The sequence below is a fragment of the Podarcis pityusensis genome (genome assembly GCF_964106645.2).
Source record: "Podarcis pityusensis genome assembly, chromosome: 6".
NCBI classification, from domain to species: domain Eukaryota; kingdom Metazoa; phylum Chordata; class Lepidosauria; order Squamata; family Lacertidae; genus Podarcis; species Podarcis pityusensis.
Window position 1 is genome coordinate 15,980,001 of NC_138030.1, and position 27,659 is coordinate 16,007,659.

The 27,659-nt window shown below is 43.4% G+C and overlaps 1 long non-coding RNA gene across 1 annotated transcript; it reads right to left on the bottom strand.

Moving 5' to 3' along the window:
• Nucleotides 1–214: 214 nt before the first annotated feature.
• Nucleotides 215–27,659, bottom strand: LOC308480331. The gene is made up of 3 exons (XR_013988049.1): nt 27,608–27,659; nt 22,187–22,310; nt 215–310 (listed from the first exon to the last, which is right to left on the bottom strand). It is a non-coding gene; the product is annotated as an uncharacterized lncRNA (long non-coding RNA).

A 27,659-nucleotide genomic window follows, 5' to 3' on the forward strand; every position in this document is an offset into this window, starting at 1 on the left:
ACAGGCTGTGGTTCATAAGTATAAAGGCTTTGGAAAAAAGTTTCCCATATCAGTTCTACTTTTTTATTTTATTTTTCTTAACTTAATACTGGGAAAGAGAGGGGAGGGGAAACCCTCCTGTGAACCCATTTTCTCTGTCACTACTGCAGGATGAAAGAATTCTTGCTGTGAGATGAGCTTTCTTGAGAAATCCATTAAAGTTCAAGTTTGTGTATTGCATCAAGTAAAGGCTGTGCTCATTTTCCCCAGAGTAGATCACAATTTTACTGTCACTTTTGGTTTCGGGAAAATAGCATCTGCAATCAGCATCCTAAAGAAGAAGAAGAAAAGTTATTTTTGGCATTTCTTGACTAATAGCTGCGTTAAGGTCCTATGAAAGGATCAAAACAGTTGGAGGCCAACTTTATTTATGCTTATTTATTATATTATGCCGTACATTTCCTCCAAAGAGAAGCTTCTGTCCCCAGGTGCTATACCCTTAAGCCAGCTTCCAGATTCAATGGAATCGCTGCACTTGATGTCTTCCCAGTTGTAAAGACTGCCCTGTTAGGACATTTATCTGTTTGGTTGTAAGTCACTATGGGCTGCCCTGGGCAAGATAAAGTGACTAACGACTTCAATAAATAAAATAATAATAAATGGGGCATTGCCCCACCAACCTCACACTACCCTCGGCCAGCCCCCGCCTACCTTCTTACAACCCAAACAGGGGGGTAGTGCTGCCTATCAGCTTTCTCATCCTGCTCAGTTTCAGTGCCACCCTTGTAGAACTCAACAGGGATGATGGAGATGAAACATGAATTAGTTGGATTAGTTTCATTGACTCCTGCTCCGCCTACTGTTTGTGCTCCCTCCCTTCTGCCCCAACAGTCCCAATGGACAGCAGCCACCACTGATTTCCATGCAATTCCCTGGACCTTTCTTATTCGTTGTCAAAAAGCAAGGTGAACAAAAAAGAGTTTTATTTTCTTATTCTTTCCATTAGTGGTCAGCCTAACCAAAAGGAAGGGGGAAAGAAAGGAACTCTAGGTGAGTATTTTGCTGGTTTTCCCTCCGAAAGCTTTCTGTCGACTCAGAGATTTTACGCAAGGGGAAACTGAATGAAGTCAGACATGCACTCTGGACTTTAAGATGGCCAGTTTCAAAAACCTGAAAGAGCTACTGGGTGTGATCCCGTGGTCAGAAATACTCAGTGAGAAGGGAGTCCAAGAAGGATGGAAGTTTCTAAAAGGAGAAACACTAAAGACCCAATGCAGACAATACCAACAAGAGAGAAAAGTAGGAGGCATCTAAGGAAACTGGTGTGGCTGCATAAGGAGCATACAGATGAGCTGAGAGTTAAGAAGGGCATGTATAAGAAATGAAAGAAAGGGGAAATCACAAAGGAGGAGTATACACAAGTAGCCGGCAGTTGCAGGGGGAAAGTCAGGTTGACTAAAGCTCAGAATGAGCTCAGGCTTGCAAGAGAGGCTAAAAATAATTTAAAAAAAGGTTTCTTTGACTATGTCCGAAGTAAGAGGAAGAACAAATAAGTGGTAGGTCCTCCATGTGGGAAACATGGAGAAATGCTATTGTGTGACAGAGAAAAGGTGGGACTACTCAACACCTACTTTGCCTCTGTCTTCATGCAAAAGGAAAAATGATGCCCAACCTGGTGATAACAGAATAAATGATTTAAGGGGGGGAGCTGTAGCCCAAGATAGGAAAAGAGGTAGTAAGGGAACACCTTGCTACTTTAAATGAAATCAAATCTCCAGGGCCTGAGGAGCTTGCGGATGTAATTTCAGAGCCTTTGTCTATTATCTTTGAGAATTCTTGGGGAACAGGTGAGGTCCCTACAAATTCATCTTCAAAATGGGGGAAAGGGAAGGCCCAGGTTGACATCGATATCAGGGAAGGTCCTAGGACAGATAATTCCACAGTTGGTCTGTGAGCATGCTGTGATTACTAAGAGCCAGCATGGGTTTCTCAAAAACAAGTCATGCCAGACCAATCTGATTTCTTTTCTTTTCTTTTCTTTTCTTTTCTTTTCTTTTCTTTTCTTTTCTTTTCTTTTCTTGATGGAATTACAGACTTGGTGGATCAGGGAAATGCTGTGGACATAGTATATCTTGAATTCAATAAGACTTTTGACTAAGTCCCCCATGATATTCTCGCGAGGAAGCTGGTAAAATGTGAGTTGAACGAGGTAACTGTTAGGTGAATTTGTAGCTGGTTGACTGACAGAACCCAAAGAGTACTCATTAATGGTTCATCATCATCCTGGAAAAAAGTGACAAGTGGGGTGCCTCAGATTTTTGTCCTAGGCCCGTTGTTGTTTAACATTTTTATAAATGACTTAGATGAAGGAATTGAAGGGATGCTCATCAAATTTGCAGATGACACCAAACTGGGAGGGGTAGCTAATGCTGCAGAAGACAGAATCAGAATTCAAAGAGACCTTAACAGATTGGAGAACTGGGCACAAGCTAACAAAATGAATTTCAAAAGGAACAAATGTAAGGTTCTGCACTTAGGCAGGAAGAATCAGATGCACAAGTACATGTGAAAAGGATCTAGGGGTCTTGGTGGACCACAAGATTAACATGAGTCAACAGTGTGAAACAGTGTCGCCAAAAAATCTTACACATCACTTGGGAAGGCAGGCGAACTAATATCAGTGTACTGGATGAAGCAAAGATCACCAGTATTGAAGCAACGATTCTTCAACATCAACATCGTTCGACTGGTCATGTTGTGCAGATGCCTGATTATCGTCTTCCAAAGCAACTACTCTATTCCGAACTTAAAAATGAAAAGAGTAATGCTGGTGGTCAACAAAAGAGGTTTAAAGACTGTCTCAAGGCAAATCTTTTAAAATGTAGTATAAACACTGACAATTGGGAAACACTGGCCTGCGAGCGCTCCAATTGGAGAACAGCCTTTACCAAAGGTGTCATGGACTTTGAAGACACTCGAACTCAGAACACAAGGGAGAAACATGCTAAGAGGAAGACACGCTTGGCAAATCCACACTGTGATCAATGTCCCCACTGTGGAAGGTTGTGTGGGTCCAGAATTGGCCTCCACGGTCACTTACAGACTCACTGTTAAAACCGTGTTTATGGAAGACAATCTTACTAGGCTACGAGTGATCGCCAAAGATAAAAGAAGAAACAGCAACAACAAAAAAGCTAATGCTATTCTAGGCTGCATCAACAGAGATATAGTGTCCGGTTCAAGGAAAGTAATTGTACCACTCTATTCTGCCTTAGTCAGACCACACTTGGAATACTGTGTCCCATTCTGGGCACCACAATTTAAGAAGGATGTTGACAAGCTGGAACATGTGCAGAGGAGGGTATAATGAAGGTGCCAGGCGATCCTCCCTGGGAAGAACATTCCACAGACGGGGAGCCACTGCAGAGAAGGTTCGCTCTCATGTTGCCACCCTCTGGACCTCTCTAGGAGGAGGCAAATGAAAGAGGGCCTCAGAAGGTGATCTCAGGGTCCGGGTAGGTTCATATGGAAAGAGGTATTGCAGTCCTGAGCCGCAGTTAGCACTTGGTGGGATGATATACATATGTTACTATATCTTGAAGATGAATAGAATCTTAGAGTCCTAGGATCTTAGAATCCTAGAGAGCCAGTGTGGTGTACTGGTTAAGAGTGGTGGACTTGTACTCTAGTGAACCGGGTTCACGTCTCCGCTCCTCCACATGCAGCTGCTTGGTGACCTTGGGCTAATCACACTTCTCTGAAGTCTCTCAGCCTCACTCACCTCACAGATTGTTTGTTGTGGGGTGTGACGTTAACATATGAGAGTGCTGGAGGTGTAATAGTTAAACAGGTTACCCAATCAGAACCCAGGGGAGTGGAGTCAGAGGGACTATAAAACCAGCTCTGGGAGGGGTGAAGGGGGGAGTTTGTTGTGAGTTGGGTGGTTGGTTGGAGTGAGAGTGGGAGTGAATTGGGATAGAGTCCGTGGGTAGGTTGAGTTAGTGTAGCAAAATAAGCTGAGTCAGGAACAGTTAGGAACTAGGAGGACAAGTAAATATCTGAGAGGTGGTTTAGTGAGTGAGAGCAGGTAGTGGAAGTTACAGGTCTGGATAGGCACCCCATGATTGTAATGGACCGATACTGTTTATGAAACCACACGCTTGTTAAACTGCAATAAATAAACAGAAGTTTATGTTCCAATTTAACCCTGACTGGACTCAGTATTGTACCAGGTAGGGCCTGGGTGGTGGCACAGGGAACAATAGACAGTGAAACGTCCGGGGATCCTGTGTGATCACCACATGAGGGAGGAAGGGAAAAGGAGATTGTTAGCCACTTTGAGACTCCTTTGGGTAGTGATAAAGTGGGATATCAAATCCAAACTCTTTTTCTTCCTAAGGGAAGGTCTGTTTAGTTAGCTTTGACAGTTAGTAATAAAGGTTAAGTTAAGTTCATCATTGTTGTACAAACACGTGAGCTTACTTAGAATCATATAACCGTAGAATTGTAGAGTTGGAAGGGACCCTGAAGACCATCTAGTCCAACTCCCTGCAATGCAGGAATATGCAGCTGTTCCACATGGGAATCGACCTTGACGTTATCAGCACCATGCTATAAGCAACGGAGCTCTGTTTGATATCTGTTTAATACTTGTTATTAAAATGTCTGTCCTAAATGGCCCAATGGTCCATATGATGTTGAACTCCAGTCCCCATCAGCTGCAGCATGGCCAATAGTCAAAGACGATGGGAGTTGTAGTTCAGCAACCTCTGGCAGGCCACACATTCCCTGTCCCTGAACTACAGTGTAACTAAAGTTGCTCTCCTAACCAACATCAACAATCTTTATTACGGTCCAGAGACCCAACAAAACATTACAAATCAATACACAGTTCATACAGCCTACCTCCAGGTTAATCAAGCATTTTGTTTAGAATATAGGGCTCATTTGTTCTTGCAACCACCGATAAAAACTTTGCCACTGCCAACGTTCTAGCTTTTGTCCGGTCTTCCAGTAGGAACCTGACATAGTGAGCCTCTGATTTTCCCAGGAAAGGCACCAGCAAGGATAGTATCAGTTCAGCCCTGGCCTGCTCATACTTCGCACAATGCAACAAAATATGATTTATGGAATCGATGTCTTGAGCACACGAGCAAAGTCTGTCCTGGTAGGGAACTAACCAAACTTTAGGAGTAACATTAGATTACTTGCTTCTGGGTATGCATGCATAGGATTGCTCTGCTGGTTTGTTTGTTTCTTTTAAAAAGACTGTATATTGGTTCCAAAAGCTTTTAGGATTTAAAAAAAATAAAGTTTTGTAAAAACTAACACCACTGATCCTTTCTTTTTCTTTTCTTTTCCATAAGTTCCAATATTTATCCTCTTCTTAGACAAAATATTATGTCTAAAAGACAGGTTAGTAATATGCAGTACAACTGCTGTGTGTTCAAAGCTCTACATGCTCAGAATAGACAAGCAGAGGGGGGGAAATCAAACCACATCAATTGACAATGATTTCTTTTACAGGAGTGGAGTTGAAAAGGAGTCAACTGCATCGCTCACCAAAAAGCCTGGAACAAATAATGCAAAAACTTTGCACAATGTACTTGAAAAGAAGAACTCAAACGTTATTGCTTTTATTGTCGCATTTGTAGTCGATGTGCTTCTTCTCCCCCAAACTTTGTTTCCATGAAAACTAAATGACACCTAGAAAGTAACCTCTTTCAGAATAGAACTCAAGCAAAAAGAAATTGGATTTCTCCCCACCCACCCCCCACTTTGCTTGCTTGGTTGCATAACAAAATTGCGTCCCCTGTGCAGAAAGGTCTATAAAATGTTAATCGTAACGATAAACTTTCCATAAAATGTTTCAATCAAGCCATTAAAATTTCATACCAAGGATCTGGCTCTGTTTCTCTCTATACTATATTTGAGCTAGTCCATCATCTCACTATTTTCATTGGCTGTTTCCCAAAGCTCTAAAGGCAGGGGCAGCAGCAGAGGGAGGGCGCAAGAATAAATAGGAGGGGATTCACATCTGTAGTAAATGACCTGTGGAGGGGTTAAGGAAAGAATTGGGGAGAGGGCTCTATGTGGTGAAAGAGGGGGATGGGGAGAGGTCAAGTGGAACCATTTGTTGGGAAATAACTTGTGAATACCAATTCATCCTGAAGTCCCACATGTGTGGGGAACTACAAGAAAAATGGGTGACTCCTGAATTCAAAAATAGTGGCTTGACGCACTCTTTAACAAAAAAACCCACAACCCCCATCAGAGTTTAAAACACAAATCTATGCAGCATCTGCAAAGCACAAAAATATAGATTGTTAGACCTTTAAATGTCCCAGTATTGAGCAGTTAAAATGCTGCTCCCTGACCTATACCCCTCTCAGAGCAAATAGACCACAAACTTGAGTAAGTTTAAATGCTTTACTTACAGTACCCATAGGTCTCACTCAAGCACCTTTCAGTGCTACAGCAGAAACAACAAAGGCATGGTATGCTTGGTTACAAAATACAAAAAGTATTTTCAAACATGGAGTCTGGGCATGGGAGCTCCAGCCTCATGTGGTCTGCTCAGCTTACATGATTCAAGTGGGGAGGGGTGGGACAGGAAACAAACAATACTTCCTTCCTCCTCAAAGGGGGGAGGCATGACCTAGCTGTACCATCTCTAGCAATTTACACTTCTGTGGTCTTTAACCCCTTCATTTACTAACTAGCATAGATATGCATTGCGAGTTTTGACTGCAAAAACTCCCACACTATTTGTGGGGCTAAAGGTGGCATTTGGAGGAGTGGAGGAGGAATATGGGAGGTAGGGAAGAAGGTGGGTGCATGTGTGAGAGAGAAAGCTTTAGGGCTGTGGTGACAGGGCAGATGAAAACTAGAGAAAAGGAGGAATTTGGAGAAGATGGAAATGGATGGATTTAAAGGATGTGGAGCCCTCAAATATTTCATAGTATCTTCACACAATGCATTTCACTCTTGGTACCATTCCTTCAACATTCCTTTAGAATGGATATTAACAACAAGCATCTGCATACGTATGTACAGCATCCATCAACTGAACTTAACCTGCTCTACATGCTAACTGACAGCCTTGTTCTTACAGTTCTATTCATCTTAAAGATAATGTAACATATGCCATTGTGGGAAGTATGTTCAAAGAGCAGCAGCATAGGAGAGAGGAAGAGTCATGGACTTGAGAGTGGTCTGTGTGCAAGGGAGAGTTGAGATAAGGAAGGAGGAGGAGGAAGGCGAAGGGAAGATGGGGTACAAAAGAAAGTTGAAAAAAAGCAGGAGTATGAAGCATGGAAATGGAGGTGGAGATGAAAGGGGCTGTGGAATAGGAAGAGACAGTGGCTTCATTAGTGGGCAGAACTTGAAAAGGTTGTTAGTGGTTACAATGTGTGGGAGAAGGAAGGTGCAGGAGGTACTAATATTGGGGAGCATGGCAAATTAGTTCACATTAGCTAGCTCTGCCTCCATTCTTCTCTCCTCATCCCACCCCCAATAATCTCCTGGTATACACATCAAGCAGTGTCGGCTACCAACTCATGTCCTCAGTGGAAGAAACAAAAGCCTTTCAGCTTCCATGCAAACTGTTAGCTCTCTTTCTCCTTCCTGTTGACTGGGTATTTCCCTTCAGAATATGGAAATGTTCTGACAGGGCAGTGGGAGTTACAAGCTTTCCTTGAGTGCCTCAGGCTAATGGTGCATTTCTGATGAGTGACTGGTCATCCTTTCAATTCCCCCCACATCTAAACAAGCAAAATACAATTCGTACTCAGCCTTAGAGCTTTGTATGCCTTATGAAGCCTGTGAATCACAAGGCAGAGTTTACTCAGTGTAATCGGGTTACCTAGAAATACCTCTCTTAACGAGTTTTACTTTATTCCACAAGTCCTCCCGACTATGGGATTTATATAAGCACAGCAAGTAACCTTGTTCTGGGCAGACAAGTGCACATTTTTACATCACCAAAACATTGAAGCTTACATTTAATTTGGCTTGAGTACCAAGGTTACATTTGCCCTTTCAGAGAAGATTGGAATAAGCCTGAACTAAGCCAGGTTAAGCAGCAGCAGAATTTATCATGTTCTGGTAGGTGCTGCACAAGAAGCAGCCAACATGTTTGAAATTGTCACACTCAAGAAGCCCAGTTTCAGACGTGAAGGTAATGTTCCTACAGTGCCGACCTACACATTGTCAAGAAAAAAGGTGGGGTTTTGCATAAAAGCTGCATATTCTAATTCATATGCATTGACACAAATTAAGAAATAACTGTTGTCATACTTCCTCCACCCCATCCTTTTGATCCCAGTGACCTGCAGAACCCCAGGGTGTCTGTTACCTTCAGAGACCTCCTGGTGAGCCCTTGGGACTCCTGCCATTATTGGATCCCATCCTGTTCTGTCTACTTGTTTGCTGTATTGTTAGCCCAAACCTATCACTATCTTTCTCCCCCTTCTTCATGTAACTTGTCACTGATGTTACTGGCTCCAGATCTTCACCTAAATACTTTCTCTGTTTCTACCTACTTCCCCTCTGCCTGCCCTTCTTCTCCCATTCTCCTCTCCCCCCCCTTTCAATTTCTCCTTGCCTTTGACTCTTACCACCCACCCATCTCTCTCTCTCTCTCTCTCTCTCTCTCTCTCTCTCTCTCTCACACACACACACACACACACACACACCTCTCTTCCCTTTTAGGACCTGCTGAGAATGTGCTTCCAGCTGCTCTTCCAACTCTGGAAGAGTTGCTGCCTCACCTCCCCATTTTCATCCTGACTTCTGGTGTGTCCTCCCAGCTGGGGCACAAGATTAAAGGAGCAGCGGGTGGTTTGCTCAAACACTGTCTTCCTACATTACTTTAAACTGGAAATAAATACAATGCATCTTACCATAGAGGGGAACACTCTGACCTGGTGAACTGTGTGTTTGCTGATGGGCAACCTCAAGACCTGTGCACCCTATTTAAAAATAATGCACCCTATGAAGGGAGAGAAGAGACTGCAACTGCAATACAGTGGTGCCCCGCAAGACGAATGCCTCGGAAGACGAAAAACTCGCAAGACGAAAGGGTTTTGCGGTTTTTGAGGTGCTCGTAAGACGAATTTCCCTATGGGCTTGCTTCGCAAGACGGAACGTCTTGCGAGTTTGTTTCCTTTTGAAGCGGGAACTGGGCTGGCAGGGAGCGAGCAGGGGAGCGACCTACCTTTTCCAGAGGGATCCTCTTCTGGAGAGGGCACAGAGGAGGCAGGTGAGCTGGGATCCAGCAGATCTGGCTGGGTCTCTGTGCCGCCTCTGCCTCTGCCTCTCTCTCTCTCTCCCCCTCCCCACGTGGCTGCTCCATTTTGCCCTAACTGCGCAAAGGCAGGAGGAGGCGGGACAAAGGAGGAGGAGGCATCCATTGTGCTTGGGCGGCCGCGAAGGCGCCTTTGCGGGGGTGGGAAGAAGCCGGGAGCAGCTGCCGAGAATGTGGGGAGCCCGGCGGCGTGGCGCAAGGTAACGGGGGGAGCAAGGGAGAGTCCGCGCCGGGCGCTTCGTGCGTCCGCCCTCGGTTCCTGGGCTTGAACTTCCTTTGGCACCTCATGGAGAGAGAGGGAGAGGAGCGGGCTGGGGCTTTGATGTGGGACGCGGTTTGGCCGAGCGAAGACGCGGCAAGGCTTGGCGACAGAGGAAGGGGGGCTGTTTTCGTGGGGAGGTGGGAGGGGGTGTCTTTGCCTCTTCCCGGCAACAGATCCTCCAGGCTGGGGAAACTCCTCCTGCTGGGGAGCGACCCGCTTTGTGCTTTGCCCGCTATCCCATTATAATACAGTACCAGGGTGCATCCGTGCTTCGCAAGACGAAAAAATCCGCAAGACGAAGAAACTCGCAGAACGGATTAATTTCGTCTTGCGAGGCACCACTGTACTCTTCAAATAGAGGGCTCTTGCAAATAGACCACATGATAAAATAGCTGTTTCCCACATGAACTATTTGAAATTCCTGAGCGTCTTGGTCAGCCACTAAGGGCTCATCTATGCTTCAACTTTAACTTGCACAGTGAGACTTTCCCTGTTCCTCACACATGCACCAATTAATCTGTTCTATGGGTCTACACAACCCTCTAGAACACATTTGGAAAGGTGTGTGGCGCATGCTGGGAGGGGGGAAAGTACCATTGCTCAGTCAGAATTCCTTGCACTGACGGGACATGTTTGTTGGATACTGCCCCATGCACTGAAACCACACACCTCCAACATCCCCAAGCCTGAGAACATTGAGTCAGGACAAAGTGATGCTATGGGACAAGGCCTTGTGATATCATAGGCCTTAAGGCCATGGGCAGCCATGTTCAGATGCCCACCCAACTGTGAAAGCTCAGTAGGTGACCATGAACTCATCACTCTCTTTTAACTTAACCTACCTCACAGGATTGTTGTGAAATGGAGGGAAGCTTATAAGCCCACCTGAGATCTTTGGAGGAAGAGAAGAATGAAAATGTAAATAAAGAAAGAAATATTGGTCAGGGCCCAAAGGTCTGGACCAACAGTAAAGGGGAGAAAATATTGAATTTTTTGGGGAAACCCTATAATGCAATATTTTCTCTTTCAGAGTGCATTTTGAAGTTGTATTTTAAAACAATATTGTTACTGCTGCAATTTTTTTAGCCCTAATATTCCAGGCAGTAGCTGATAGCCCTGAGATCCTAAATGCTTCCACACAAGAGAATCAATGATTGAGCTTCGAAAAAACAATAACTGCTCAATGTGTGAACCTCAAAGATCATGATTTGTCAGAAAGCAGATAGAACTTAAAATGCAAAAGATGCCCCCATCTCATGCTGACATTTCATTAAACCTTACACATCTAGTGTATTGCTTTTTACGGTCTCTAGCTTGTGCAGTTCATTTCTTACAGAAGGACCTCGGTAAGCATATAAAAGGAGTTATTTACCCTGAGACAAGGCAGTGACAACAAAGCTGTGAAATGATTCCTTACCGACCTGCATTCCACCACCACCCCTTCTCTAACACAGGAACCAGAGTTTAATTTTGCTTTGCAAGTGTTTGGGGAACAAGCAAAACAAACAAAGGAAGAATCCATCTTTCCTCATTGGACCAAAGGTGGGGGGGGGGGGAGAGAATCAGTCCAGGCTGTGAGAGGATGACATGCATCTCCCAGATTTACAAAAAGTTTGGATTAATGGGCTAATGCAGAACAAGTCTATAGGCTGTTTCCCACTGTGTCCCTCTGCTGAAAGAAGGCTCTTTGGGAGCTTCCATGGGAAGAAGAGAGGGGGAGAGTGATTTTTGCAGATTCTCCCTTTCTCTTGCAGCACCCACTCCATGTCACCTCCTAGGCTATTATTGTTATTGCTATTGCTATTACTGTATATTCCCTCTGGAGTAAACTTTTTTTTTGCAGAGAGGGAGGAAGCTGCAGAAGACAAGGACAATCATCACAAACCACGTCTCTTTCACTTACAACCTCTTCTGGTTCAATGAGCTTTGAGTTAGTGGAGAGACCCAAACCAGTCATCCAACCCTTTGAATTAGTGTTGCCTGGCATTACGGGTAGTACCATTCCAACTTTCAGGTTTCTGTCTAATAAAGATCCCAACATTTTCATTCTAAAGTCACACTGGATTTTGGAGTTCAACATTACCTTGTCATATTTCTTTAGTAGAACGTGCTGCCTAGGCTACTTGTGGGGGCAAACGAATACAACTATGCAACTCCTTGTTTGCAAGATCTGCTCCGGCTCTCAATCTGCTCCAAGGTCAAGGTCAAGGTCTGGATACTAACATATACGGGCCAACACATCTCAGGATCAGGTTCCTAGAAGTTATAGGCCCAGGTTATATACTCAGTTAACTCAATGCTTTCTCCTTGAAGTCCCTAAAGTATCAGAATGTTTAATCTGCATTGTTTTTAAATCTACATATAGTGGTTGGTTTTTTGCACTGTTTCAAAATTGATTTTCATGTTAATTGCCTTGAGATTCATGCAGAAGGTAGTTCATAAAGAATTTAAAAAGGGGGGACTCTCCCATTCTGCTAGTGTAAGGGACATGTGCTGGAGGACTGGAACTTTTCATTCCCTACCTATGCGCCCTCAAAATCAGCTGTAGAGGATTGGGAGACCCTTCAGATAGGATTTGGGTTGGGGCATAGGGAAGAATTTGTCCATGGAGTTTGGTCCATGAGTCTGACCAAACTGTGGGAGGCAGTGGAAGACAGGAGTGCCTAGCGTTCTCTGGTCCATGGGGTCACGAAGAGTCGGACATGACTAAACGACTAAACAACAACAACAACATAGGGAAGAATTGATGCTTTTGAATTATGGTGCTGGAGGAGACTCTTGAGAGTCCCATGGACTTCAAGAAGATCAAACCTATTCCCTTCTGAAGGAATTCAGCCCTGAGTGTTCACTGGAAGGACAGAACCTGAAGCTGAGGCTCCAATACTTTGGCCACCTCATGAGAAGAGAAGACTCCCTGGAAAAGACCCTGATGTTGGGAAAGATGGCGGGCACAAGGAGAAGGGGACGACAGAGGACGAGATGGTTGGATAGTGTTGTCGAAGCTACCAGCATGAGTTTGACCAAACTACGGGAGGCAGTGGAAGACAGGAGTGCCTGGCGTGCTCTGGTCCATGGGGTCATGAAGAGTTGGACACGACTAAATGACTCAACAATAATAGGGAAGAACGGCAGAGGTGAATTCAGGGCAGTGTGATCGGTTCTGCCACACTGGATGCTGAGCCTCAAGGGTGCTTCAGGGTGCAGCAACTATGATGTGGTGAGCTGAGCAGAATGGAAGGTGAGAGAGGGAGGGGCACAGATTTTTGACCATATACATGGCACCCCTGAAATTTGAAAGGCCAAAGTCCGTTCCGGAGAGGAGAACAGACGGAAGCCATGCTACACTAGTGGAACACTGCTTGTGTGTGGATACAAGTAGAATTGATATCCTTTGTGTTATCTGTTCCATTTTCTATTTCCAAATATTATACCAAGCCTCATGTATGGGCAGTTTTCCCACAACTCTTTAAATTCCTCTGTTCTTTAATGTCTGTTCACTATATAGCCGGTGACGATGTTACCCCTTTTATAACACAACAGTGGGTGGTGACAGCGGCAAGTCCGTCAAACTGAGGGTGGAGGAGAAAGAGTTGTGGTTCATAGACCATGTTGGCCATTCTTGCTCTCTAGAACCTTTTTCAGGAAAAGCTGCTATGTTACAATATATCCATTACCATTTAAATGAGGCAAGTCCTTTAACCGAATGCTTCTTTCCCTTTCCAGCCACACATTTAACTACATTCCAGATACATATAAAACACCCCAGCATTCCTGGATTCCATTCAAAAGGAGCTCATTATCAGTTGTGTTTCTTTCCAGAAATGACCCTGACCAAGAAATGAAATGTTAAGTAGAGGTTTTGCTAATTAGCAGAACACTACTTGTCCTTTTGCCAGACAAATCTTATTTTAAAAGCCTGCTTCAAGGGAATCACCATTAAGGTGAAAGTGGCCAGCATCAGCAAAAGGTGAAGTCCGTGGTCAGATGTAACTCTCATTCAAGCCAAGTGCAAAATGCTTGCTGAGAGATAGAATCATAGAATTGTAAAGGTGGAAGAGACCATGAAGGTCATCTAGTCCAACCCCATGCAATGCAATAATCTTTTGCCCAATGTGGAGCTCGAACCCACAACCTTGAGATTAAGCATAGATGTCTCATGCCAGCTTGGAAATACACCAAGCAAGCTAAACCCACTGGGAGCGTCACCTGTACAGTGGAACCTCAACTTATGTACATCTCTACTTGCGCATGATTCCAGTTACAACCTTCAGTAGGTGCTTCAGAAGGGCCATTAGAATATTGTTCTGCGAGAAGCCAAGTTACAGGGAACCAGGCAGAGGGCCTTCTCGGTAGTGGTGCCTGCCCTGTGGAACGCCCTCCCACCAGATGTCAAAGAGAACAACAACTACCAGACTTTTAGAAGACATCTGAAGGCAGCCCTGTTTGGGGAAGCTTTTAATGTTTGATGTATTACAGTATTTTAATATTTTTTTGGAAGCCGCCCAGAGTGGCAGGGGAAGCCCAGCCAGATGGGAGGGGTATAAATAATAAATTATTATTATTATTATTATTATTATTATTATTATTATTATTATATCCCAAAAACTGTTTGAGGCATTTTCTCCTCTCTCATATGTTATCCCCAAACCCCCTTCCTTAAAGGGGGGAGGGAGGTTTTACACCAGTCAGAAGAACAAGGCTTTTTCTTCTTGCTTAGATGTTACAGTGAAAATGGGCCTCTCTCTCTGGAATGTCTGGCTTAGGCGGGTAGAGATAAGAGCAAGATTGAATGGGTGTTATTGTAACCCCAGGCAGGGGGAGGCTGAAAAGGAGGAGGCAAACTGAAAAGGAGGAGGGTAACACAAGAAACAAAGCTATATATTAGCGTAAATCACATGTTTTACATGTGAACATGTGTCTATGCATTCTAAGGAATATAAAAAGCTGGCATGCTCAGAATTGGGTGTGCAGATTGCGAGCTTATCGCGCTGTGCCTTTGTCTTGCATATGCATTTCAAATAAATCCTTTTGAATCCTGTAAGGTTGATTGCCACTTTGTGTGAATCTGTGCTCCGGGGACCCAATGGCAAATATGGAGCAAGTCCAACACTTTGACTTAGGAACTTTCCTCTAGATACGAACAGAGGCCTTGCCAGCAGCCCAAAGCTCACCTGGCCGGCTGCGGGGCAGCGCTGGGGCCTCCGCCGCTGGAGAGAGGCCTCCAGTTTGCTGGAGCTCACCCCGCCGGCTGCAGAGTGGCCCTCTGCTGCCGGGAAGAGGGCCCCCATCCCACCCCCAAAGCTGTGGAAGAGGTACCACCTGCAAGAGGCACAGCAGGGCACACTGTAGCCCCAAAGCCCACCAAGGAACTAATCTGAGGAAGTCCAGAGAAGAACATGGCCTGGCAAGAAAAAAAAGTGACCCTGAATCAGCTCTTTACTGACCTTTGCCCCACCCCCAGCTTGTAGCCAGGTAAGCCCACCCACCTTCCGTGCACATAAGAAAATAAATAATTTTTTTAAAATCTACAATACTGTCTTATTTATTTCATAGTACAGTGCATTGATTATTGCCTTCATTTTATGGATCTATGGTCTCATTAGACAGTAAAATCTGTGTTAAATTGCTGTTTTAGGGGGTGTTTTTCATCGTCTAGAACAGATTAATTCACTTTTCCATTACTTTCTATGGAAAAGTGCGCCTCTACTTATGTATGTTTCTAGTTATGACAAGACCTCCGAAATGGATTATGGTTGTAAGTAGAGGTTCCACTGTACAAAGGCCAGGAAAGGGGAGGAAACTAGGGATAGCCCAATTTTTCAACTTCAATTTCTCTCTGTTTCTCCTTCTTCCAATCTTAAATTCAGTTCTCCACATTTCCACATCAATTTGCTTTATAGATATAAAAAAATGCCCTTCTGAAAATTCATCAGCATTTGTGTGCAACTTTCTGCTAACATGCACATTTTTGCAAAGTGTATTTTCTTCTAATATTTATGTCTTCCCTGCTCAAATGCATTTTGTGCTATTTTTTTTACTGGCATGTGCATTTTTTATGCACACTTTCCCTCAGCACATGCATTTTTCTACACATTGCTTGGCTACAGAATTGCATTGCAAAATTTGGAGAAGTGCAAATTTTGATGGATGGTTGTAATTTGGCTTGAGTATTATCCAGACACTCTTGAAGGAAACTGATATTCTACATCCATTTCAGTTGCATCTTAGGCCTGGTTTTGACATGGAAACTGCTTTGGCCGCCCCGTATGATGGTCTCTGTAGGGAGAGAGATAGGGGAAATGTGTCCCTGTCGATTCTCCTCAACTTCTCAGCGACTTTTGATACCATCAACCATGGTATCTTTCTGGAGTGACTGTGCTGGGGATCAGTGGCACTGTTTTGTTGTGTTTCCACAAAGGTGGTTCCTGTTAGAATTCCTGCTCCATGATTGCAGTCATGGGACTTTTATCTATCACATGACGATATATGTTTTGACTCCACAGAGTGGGAAGTGACAGAAATAGGATGTTTGTGTTACTGTGTTCCATGAAGAGGGACTATTGTCCTTTGTTCTTTTTCTCTTTGCTGTCTAATGCTAGAGAGAGAGGGAGCCATGTTGCAGTGCTCCGTGTGTGTTTATATGTAAATAAAAGTAGATTAGCCAAAATGCTGAGTTGCTGAGGTCTGTTACACATGATGCGCAAACTCTGCGAATCCCTAAGTGTGCTGGTGTTTGTTGGTATCAGTCTCTGTGATGTTTGGGCTGAAGAAGGCTTATGAAGCTACTGAACAATTGACCAGAAGGGAGGGAACATGCCAGTCGGGCATATGTCTCTGCCAGGGTCCTACTTGAGTGTAGGCTGAACTCCTGACAGTTCCTACTTGAATGGTTGTTTCCAGAGGGTGATACTAGGGTTTGGCCGAGTGGAACTTTCAAGGTGGGGTTCTTCGGGATTCTATTTTATCCTGTATACTGTTTGACATCTACATGAAATGTCTGAGTGGGGTCATCCAGGGTTTTGGAGTATGTTGTCAGCAATACGCTGATGGCACACAGCTCTACTCCTTTACACCTGCAGGTGAGGCAGTGGAAGTACTGGACTACCTGAAAGGCAGCAAACTAAATCTCAATCCAAAGACTGACACCCCTAGAAGGGGTGGGTGGGAAGTTGCCTGCTCTTGGTGGGGTTACACTCCCTCTTAGGGAGTTGGTATGCAGCTTGCGGGTACTTCTGGATCAGTGTTTCTCAACCTGTGGGTCCCCAGATGTTGTTGGACTACAACTCCCAGCATTCCTAGCCAGCATGATCAGTGGTCAGGGATGATGGGAGTTGTAGTCCAACAACATCTGGGGACCCAAAGGCTGGGGACCCACTGTTCTGGATCTTTTGCTGTCACTTGAGGCTCAGGTAGCCTCAGTTTTGCAGAGTGCCCTCCATCAGCTTCAGCTGGTGGCCCAGCTGCACCATTCTGGACAGAGATAGCCTAACTTCTGTCATCAATGATCTAGTAACCTCTAGGTTGGATTACTGCAACAGGTTTATGTGGGGCTGCCTCTGAAGATGGTTTAGAATCTTCCACTGGTGCAAAATTTAGTGGGCAGGTTCCACACTGGGGCAAGATGGTTTGACCTGACTTTCTGGGCTAAATTCAAAGAGATGGTTTTGACCTATAGAGCCCTAAATGACTCAGGACCACAATACGTCAGGGACCACCTCTCCCCATGTAAACTGACCTGGACACTGCACTCATGTTCTGAGGCCCTTCTTCATGTGTCCCTTCCACGAGAGGTCCAGAGGGTAGCAACTCAAGAACCAGTCTTTTCTGTGGTAGCTCTCTGTTCACTGAATGCTCTCCCCAAGGAGGCTCACCTGGGGCCTTCACTACATATTTTTAGGCACCAGGCAAAAAAACATTCCTCTGTATCCAAGCTTTTGGCCTTTAACTATGTGGCCTTTTAGTAGTGAGTTGGATGTTTTTAATGTATTTCTCTCGCCTCTTAGCTTTAATGTATCTCTATGTGAGATTTATTGCCTGTTCGTTTGTTTGGTTGTAAGTCACTTTGGTTATAAGTGGGCAAGATAAAGTGACTAACAAATTGTTGAATTATATAAAAAAAATTAAAAAATTGTCCAGTAGTACCTTAGAGACCAACTAAGTTTATTCTTGGTATAAGCTTTCGTGTGCATGCACACTTCTTCGTATCTGAAGAAGTGTGCATGTACAGGTAAGCTTATACCAAGAACAAATTTAGTTGGTCTCTAAGGTGCTACTGGACTCTCTCTCTCTCTCTCTCTCTCTCTCTATATATATATATTTCGACTGCATCAGACCAACACGGCTACCTACCAGCATCTAACAAATTGTTGTTGCTGTTGCTGTTATGGAAACATGGATTATGTTGATTCACCCTTAAATGTGAAACGAATCAAATGTTATCTGCTCCTCTCCCCACTTGCCACTAGGGAAGGGCACAGCACAACAGATTATACTTGGGTTCACTCATCCCTCTGGAATAGGACAAGGCTAGAGTGGCTCTTAAGTAATGTATTGTAGATGTTGAATGCCAGCATGATCTAGGCTCAAATTCCAAGAACGCTCTAACTGACAGAGCACTCCAGTCCAACAGAGCAGCTATCCTTCTGCACTCTCAGTCCAAAAGCATTGCAGAGCCTTGACACTGATGCATTTAAATGCCATCCCCCCAGGAGTCCTGGAGGGAAGATACTTTAAAAAGGAAAAGGAAAAAGAAACCTACCATGGAACACAAGTACTCCAGCGACTCTGGAAAGGTTGAGTCAGAGACCCATGTCTTCCTGTGCTGCTCCCTTTTCTGTGGTTTGTGTTAAATCTTTATTGAATTTTTTCTTATCAATTTCTTATTGAATTCTTATCAAATCTGTCTGGGTGTTCAGATGAATTTTATGTCCTTCTACTCCTTTTGGATAAAAATGGATGCATCACTCTCAGTGTGGCCAAATACTGCAGCCCACCAGGAACTGATCCCAGACCTATAATTTTTTTCTTTGGAGTATCTGACTTTAAATTGTTGATGCCCATTTTGTTTTATTCTATGGTATTTGTATTTTTTAAAATTCTCTTTTACTCTATTATACACATTTGGAGAATGTGCTTTATGGGCTTTGTATCTTGTCTCAATACTGGACGTTGACCTGGACAATAACAAGTTGAGTTGAGTTGATGTAGCCACCAGGGTTGGTAGCCACCGATAGCCTTCATAAATCTGTCTGCTGCACTTATAGGACCACCCAAGTTATTGGCTAACACTACCCCTTGTGAGAGGGAATTTCATAGTTTGACTATACACCATGAGAAAAGGTACATTCTTTTGTCTGTCCTGAATCATCCAAAATTCAGCTTCATTGAGTGCCCATGAGTATTACAAGAGGAGAGAAAATGCACAGCTTTCCATGTTTAACAAGTTAAGTCATAAGACTGCCAAACCCCAGTCCTTTTGCTCCCCCTGAGATGGTTTTGCTCAGAGAATCTCCTGCCTATGTTGTTGGGGTGTTGTTGTTTTTTAATAGAAAGTAAAATATTTATTTGCTTGATACCCAACCTTCTCAGGTGCCATAATTAAGGCTGGGGGAAGATTGCATTCTGTTAAATCATTTATTGACTTAATTAAAAGGATAGCCTTAATCCCCTTTCCTTGGGGCTATGGTTTGAATAAAAATCACATTAAAAAAAGCATGAAACAGGTAATAAAACCAAGACACTGACTAGTTAATTAAAATGAGGGAAAGGGAACCTCCCTTCTTTCCTTCTATTGAGTGGTAACTGATTTCGTAATTGCCACTTCAGATGATAGCCTACCCAATGCTTCAAGAATTCTGCAATGTACTGTCCAGCAAGTGGATGGAAATGCCGTTTCAGCTGATGGCATCTGGCATACTATGGACAGTTTGTAAATAGCCTGCTGCTTGCCCATAGATGTCAAAACTGCCCATAATCTCTCTCTCTCTCCTCTATTTTCTCACCACAGTCTTTTCTCAGTTTTAGAGGGCACAATTGCTTTCTTCAGGGAAGAGTTTCTCTCTGTTTTATGTATGTTATGAATACTCTTCCCAATTAATAACCCGAACTTTCTAAGTGGCTATTGATTTTCTTTGAGAACTCAGATAATTTCATGTTTTGCTTGCTCCTTTTTTAAAGGACCTTTTAATTAAAGAAACAGGACTGCTCTAAATATTTTAACTCTGCATGTCAACAGAAATTATCTACTGCTGTGTCAAAGAAGGGTTGGCCAGCTCTTATGAAGCCAACTGGTTACTATCCATCCTGTACTCTCTCAGGATCTCACTTATCATCACAAAGAAGAAGATCCAGAAAACGGGGTGTACCCTTTGAACTTTGGAACAGGTGGTGACCCAACCCCATTTTGTTAGGAGTGTTGGATGAGGGTCTGGGAGACTATGGCTCAAATCCTCATTGATCTTGGGCCAGTCACAGTTTCTCAGCCTAATCTACACCAAAGGGCCATTTTCAGGATTAAATGGGGAGGGAAGGAACTATGTACATCAACCTCATTGGAGGGAAAAGGTTGGCTGTGATTGTTACAATAAATAAATAAATAAATATTTTAGCTTGTTTTCTTTAAGGGTTTTGTAAGCCTCCACAAGAGACCATAGCTGCACTCTAAGCTGTGTTATAGGTCTTAATATCCACAAAAGGAGAATTACTCACTAGGGATGCTTGAGAAATTTGATTTCTGTGAATTCCAGTGGAAAGTGGTCAGATGATGGACTAAAGTGCAGATCAGAACATGCATTTCACACTTTTCCAAAATTTGTGTTACAGCTCTTGCCTCAGAAAATATAGCAAAATGCACTACTAAAATGTGTTAAGATGCATTTAGAATTAAATATACAGTAGGATCTTTTAATTAAAACATGTAATAAAACGCGTTATTTCAACATGAATTTTCATGTAAACTTTTAAGAAGATTCACAGATTAATGCAAAAACAGGATGAGGCAAGTGCATGAATATGCATGTGGAAAATTGATATGGACCAGAAATAGACAGATTTATCCACCCGTATTCCAAATTCCCATGACTTTGAAAGCTTGGTTCAAACTTAACTCTGAAAATCTCCATTACATCCTTCAAACCCCACTGGGTCTCTCACACAGCACTTTCTTTTAAAAAAGTGTATTACTAGTGTGATTTTACAGTTTAGCCACTTAAGTGGCAACAGACTTGGTCTGCATCTGAGTGGGCATTTCCTATGTGGGTACTGTTTTTGTCAGAAGAGATTGAGTTCATATCTCACGTCTTCACTGGAGCCTTCTCAGCCTTCAATGAAAGAAGGAAAATCTTTCTTTCTTTTTGTTAAATCATTTTTATTAATTTTCCAATAAAAAAAATCCAATTAACATATGAAATCATAATCCAATTAAAATAAATAACTGAAGAAGAAGAAGAAGAAGAAGAAGAAGAAGAAGAAGAAGAAGAAGAAGAAGAAGAATCTGATGCTTATAAACAGTTGCCACAGCTACCTCAAAGAGAATTTACAGCACCAGGAAACATGGGGTAATGGTGCTTGGAAAACAGTAAAAATGCTTCTTCTTTTTCTTGAATTATAGAAAAATTAAATGAAAAAGCAAAACAAAAACACCACCACCAAGTAAGAAGAGGCTGAAGTTTAAAATCTGCAATACTTCTTTTAAGAATACATAAAGCAGTGCAGGTGAAGAATCAATAACTTATTTCTCTCTCTTTCAGTTTATAGATGTTTAAAGATACTGTCACAATGACAACACCCTAAGGCAGCAACTTTTAATAAAACAAGCCTTTTATTTTCCCATAGTAGATTCTGGAACTACATTCCTCACTGATTTAAGAGCATGGAGGGCTGAATATATATTACAACAGAACGGTTTACTTGTAGCGGGGTCAATATTCATTAGATTATTCTAGACTCACAGCAAACTTCTGCAGCAACCGTATTCATACTAAGGTTGGCTACTTTTCCCCCAGTTTGGAAGTTTTGGATGCCCTGTTTGGGGGCTTTCATGAGCTGACTGACGGCATCACTTCCTTCCATCCACACATCCAGCAGATGGAATGGGGAGCTCTATGCCAGGGATGTGATGCTGGCATCACTCTGCAGGCAGAGACTGGCAAGTCTGGGCAAAGGGACACCCAATCCAACATCCCTCGTCTCCCCAGGCCAGCACAAAGGGGGTTTGGACTGCAGTGTTAATGCAGAGATGTAGTGAGGAGAATTACTGTTGTTACAGGGTAGAAATAAATCCGTTATCAGAAGACGTGGTGTTGTTTGGTACAGCAGCCACTAAAAATGTAAATGTCAACTTGTTTAAAACTAGTGCTGTTGATTTTAAAGGTGATGATTGAGAGATGCCTGTGTTAATTATTTATGCTGGCCAGTTTGTATTCCTTGTATTTTGACTCCTATATAATCTGTCCCGAATGTTATGGCCTTCAGCTATGCAATAAAATTTTGATTGCCTGAATTTTTTTTATTTTTATTTTTAAAGCTGCAATGACATGGTAAAATTCTCCTCGCTAGGCAGACAGATGCTCAAACAAACATCTCCCTGTGTGACTGTTTGCCTTCGGCAATATATTACCAATTGGCAATTGGTGACTCACCTTGAATAGGACTGCTGCATCTGGGGACATCTTACCCAACCACCCTAGTTTCTTGATGGTAACATGGAAAGTTGTTCTTCCTCTGGGAGATCAAGCTAGCAGCAAAGCTGGTGAGGGGTGGGAACTGGAGGTAAAACAGAGATTGAGACTTGACACAGTAAGCGTAGACATATCTACTCAAAAGTAAACCCATCTGAGTTCAATGTGGCTTATTTTCAGGGAAATGGATGTAACAGGGATGGCTAATCTGCGGCCCTCCTGATGTTATTAAATTCCCATCAGACCCATCCAACACGGCCAACAGTCAAAGATGATGAGGGTTGCAGTCTAACAACACCTGCAAAATCACAGGTTAGCCACTCCTGGATAATTTTGCAGTCCTAAGAGAGGACCACCCTATGGAAGTAGGTCTGGGAGACTTGAGAATGACTGGTGGGAAATTTGGTGGGAGCTGGAGTGGACGATCACTATCAAGAAATAGAAACAAAGGTAGCTTTCAGATTGCTACATAGAATGAGGCCACATCTGCACATTTTAAGCATGACATGTAACAGATTCCTTATTTTTAGTTCAAACAATTAGACCATCTAAGGTAGCATCATCAGCAACAACAACTGGTAGCATCTCTCCTATCATTTAAAGAGAAGTATTTCCTAGAAGTACTTGGAGATGCAGTTGAGTTGAACCTGGCAGCTTTTGCATACACATGTGCTCTACCACTTAGCTGCAGCCTGCATCCCGCCTGTCATAGAATGGATGTTCCTACCCATTGCCTCATCGCCTGTTCCAGGTAGTTGACTTGGCTCATCTCTCCTGTTCTTCTATATTGGCTCCTGCCAAGCCCTGTTTGCTTGCCTTTGGTGCCAGCTGCCCCTTCAAGCCCAGATCTTGTCCAGAGCCACTCCACAACTGTGCTTGGCCCTGGCTGTTAATCGCTGCCTTTGATCTGCTACATGATGGCATCCGAAAGAAGAAAGTGAGGAAGCAAAGAGCTTCCTTTCATTTCCAATTGTGCCAACAGCAAGTCTCGGATATATCTTAATAAGTTATATCCCGTGAACTCGCTGAGTTATCTGTTGCATTTAAAACACCTTGTAATCAAGTCCGCCTAGTATTGTCATCCGTGGCACTTTATTAACATGGTTTCTGATGCGTTGTTTGTTATTGCTGGGTTTCAAAGCCTGATTGCATGGAGAGATTTGCATTATCTGTTGGAGGACAACAAAGGAAGCCAGTGTTGTGGTTCTTTTGTTAGCCGCTCCTAAGAAGACAACAGCGGGGTGCTTGTCATTTCACAGCTGATTGTAATGTTCAGCATAAAAAGAAAAACAACCCAACAACCAAAGGAAATGCTTAATGATTCATAGATTTCCTGCTTTTATGCGATAGTAGAGTTAGATACAAACGCCTTGAACTTTTGCAGTTCTCTTTTAAAACATCTTGTAATCAAGCCTGAAAGGAATATCTATTTCCAAATTGTGAACTGCTTGATTGTAAAATTCTAACCCCCCCCCAAAAAAAAACCAAGCCAAAAGGGAACTGCAGAAGTTGAAGGAACAAACAATGGACCCAGTCTTTGTTTCCTACATTTTCAGTCACCAGGAGTTTACTGCAACCACTTCATCTGTTAAGTACTTCACCTCTGAACTGCTCGGGACGCAGGTGGCTCTGTGGGTTAAACCACAGAGCCTAGGACTTGCCGATCAGAAGGTGGGCGGTTCAAATCTTCCGTGTGCTGCTCTGGTTCGCCAGAAGCAGCTTAGTCATACTGGCCACATGACCTGGAAGCTGTATGCCGGCTCCCTCGGCCAATAAAGCGAGATGAGCGCTGCAACCCCAGAGTTGGTCACGACTGGACCTAATGGTCAGGGGTTCCTTTACCTTTACCTGATCTGCTCATGCTGCCGGATAGCTTTGGGTGTGACAATGGTCTGGACGAAATAGGAAGTGCAGGTGCCAAACTTTTCCTGTTTCACCATCTATCTCTTGGATAAAAAAATATAACTTGACAAGAAACAACTGAGGAAAATGAAACTTCAGGAAATCCAGTGGAGTACAATGGCAAACTCCTGTGTTATTTCTGTCTTGAACAACGGTCTCAAAACAGCAAGTGATCAATATTTGCTGCAACACCCGCTTCCAAATGGGTGAGTTAAAAATGGAGTTTCATTAATTGAATCCCCACTCTGTGCATGGCTGGCTATTTGTTCAGTTCAGAGACTCTGCATTATCCAAGCCTACATTTGCTGATATCAAAACATATCTCTATGGAAGAGAGATGGGCAGTTGTCGTCATTTCAGTAAATGGTCATGAGATCCTAGAAGGTGAGGCACCTTTGCTATCTCCTGCAAGTTTTCCTTTGACATCTGCACATAAATACTAGCAGAGACCATCAGGAAACGCTTCAAGGTTGAGAGGGGAGGGGGAGAAGCCTCGGACAGTGCACTTGATCAAAGTCAACCGCAGTGTCAAGAGATGGTCATTATTGCCTAGTAGATTTATAGCTTAGGTCCAAGTAAATTACTTTGGCTTTTCTCGAAATTCAGCTGCTTCTGTCTTCCCCACACCTCCACTCTAAACTGCAAACATTTCAGATGTCACTTTGTTGGATTGGGATCCGGCTTTTTGCTTTTGTTATAATTATGTTCGTAATTGTGTTCTGCTGAAAAACAATAAAGATTCTGAAACGGCACCTCAAATACTGGCAGATTTACTGCGGTGCAGATTTAGGGTTTTCCTTTAAGGTGTCCGGAGACACTACTCAGTGTAGGTTTTATTGTAGGAGACTGAGTACCCCGCCTCCGAAAATTGTTTTGAACAGGGGTGGGACACTAGATCCCATATGGCTTCCCACCTGTCAATTGCCTGGCATTACAATGACATTCATTGACCCATTGTGGTCCATGCAGTTTGAGCCACATGGGCCAAGGTGTAGTGACCACTGAGCATCATCCCCTTTTGGCACAGCCATGGCTTTACCTGCCCCACAGGTAAAGGTGGGGAAGGTGGATGTGGCTTGGCTGAAGCAAACTTACAGGCCTAATGGGGAAGCCGGGTGGGTCAAATTAGGCCTGTTGGCAAGAGATTCCCCCACCATTAGCTTTTCATGTTGCCACAGTAGACAAGGCTGCACTAGCTGGTAAATATTCTGATCTGTTGGTAAACTATGTATATGGAAAGTGATCGTATTCATGTTTCCACAGTTGAAAATAATAGGCACTTGTTCCCAACCTTACTCTTTCTAATTATCTTTATTTGCTTGTAAGCATTTGAGAATAAAGAATAGTTTGAAGGTTATTGCAGTCAGGTGGAAGAATGAAGACTAGGAAAGAAAGAAAAATGTTTCATTGCTAATGGCAGAGGAACACCCCACATAAAGTGTTGTTAGGCACACTATTTTTACTATAGGTTCTTTTTTTCTTGAAAACTCTGCAGTTGAAGCAGCAAAGCAGTTCTTTTAAAAAAGAAAATTAAAAAAGAAGTGTTTGGCTTGATCCTGAGGTCAACAACTATGTTTATTTGCTTCTCAGAGCTGGCATGCAGAATATTTTGCTGGATGAATCATATATGGCTTCTCATGATAAAGGACATGAAATCCTACTGAAGTAAAGAAGAATCTTCTAGAGAGGACAAGAAAGAAATCTTCAGATTTTGAATTTGGCTGAGTGGACAAAAGTCCAGAAACATTCGCTGTGGTAGCCCTTAAGATGTGCAGTTGGCTCCCCACAAACGTACATCTACCACCTTCATTGTACAGCTTTTGTTTCATGTTGTATGTATTTGAATGTCATCACACAACCCCTAATGGAGGATTTGTAGTGCTGATTCACAAGACTGGGCCTGCAAGTCAGGGCATAGTAGGGGTGAGGGCAGGTTGCACAACATGGCATGGTAGTGAGGCAGGATATATACTGAGAAGGGAAAAGTGGTGGTTAAGACAACAGCAGATGCTTTGAGTAAAGCAGGGTTGAAGAACACTGAGAGGAAAATGGCAATTTTAAACAACAATATATGTTTGCGTAAATTAGGGAATGAGGGTCACTAAGAGGAAAACAGTTATTTCAAAAAGCAGCAGATGTTTCAGTAAACCAGGGATGTAATGTCACTGAGAGGGAAAGAGTGGTGATTTTAAACAATGATAGAGGTTTGAGTTGAGTTGAGGAATTATACCAGAAAGATATGGAGGTCTCGTACACCCGAGGTAGTGTGGTTGCTGACCTTGAGCCAGACATCATGGAGAGTGAAGTCAAATGGGCCTTAGAAAGCACTCCTAATAACAAGGCCAGTGGAAGTGATGATATTCCAGCTGAACTATTTAAAATTTAAAAAGATGATGCTATTAAGGTGCTACACTCAATATGCCAACAAGTTTTGAAAACTCAGCAGTGGCCAGAGGATTGGAGAAGATCAGTTTATATCCCAATCCCAAAGAAGGGCAGTGCCAAAGAATGTTCCAACTATCGCACAATTGTACTCATTTCACACGCTAGCAAGGTTATGCTTAAAATTCTACAAGGCAGGCTTAAGCAGTATGTGGACCGAGAACTGCCAGAAGTGCAAGCTGGATTTTGAAGGGGCAGAGGAACCAGAGACCAAATTGCAAACATGCGCTGGATTATGGAGAAAGCTAGAGAGTTCCAGAAAAACATCTACTTCTGCTTCATTGACTATGCAAAAGCCTTTGACTGTGTCAACCACAGCAAACTATGGCAAGTTCTTAAAGAAATGGGAGTGCCTGATCACCTCATCTGTCTCCTGAGAAATCTCTATGTGGGACAAGAAGCTACAGTTAGAACTGGATATGGAACAACTGATGATACCTTGTTTTGTATTTCTTACTGTTATGCTGTGAGAACGGAAGTTAGAACTTTCCACTTCCGTCCTTTGTTCTGTTCTCTCTTGGAGCTGATGAGAGAAGACACACACCATGATTCTTTTATTTTGAAGCTGTTGTCAGGGCGTGCAGGAGCCAGGGCTTTCCGAAGTTTGTTCTGAAGAGGCAAGGCACGGCCGCACAGGTGAGGCTGATTGGTAACTCACAGCACCTGGTGGCAAGAGCTGGGAAGGGATATAAGGTCAGCATTTCCCTTTGGCTCTTTGCCACAGCAACACACTTCCTGCCTTGCTGCGTTTGGTTTCCTGACTCCTGGTTTCCTGATCCTCGGACCCTTGACTCCTTGACTCCTGGTTTCCTGACCCTCAGACCCTTGGCCTCTTGACTCCCGGCTCTCTGATCCCTCGGACCCTTGGCTTCCGAACTCTCGTTCCTGCTCCCTCTCCGACGTCTTGCCCCTGGTCCCTACATTCTCTGCCAGGACTTCGACTACCCATAAACCGGACCGTGACAGCTGTAAATAAAGATTCCATGCCACATTCCTACCAATCCAGTTTTTGCTTACTCTGCTAATGCATGCACACACATCACAGTGTTGTTGTGCTGTTTCCTGAACTCCTGAACTCCAGACGTGTGGA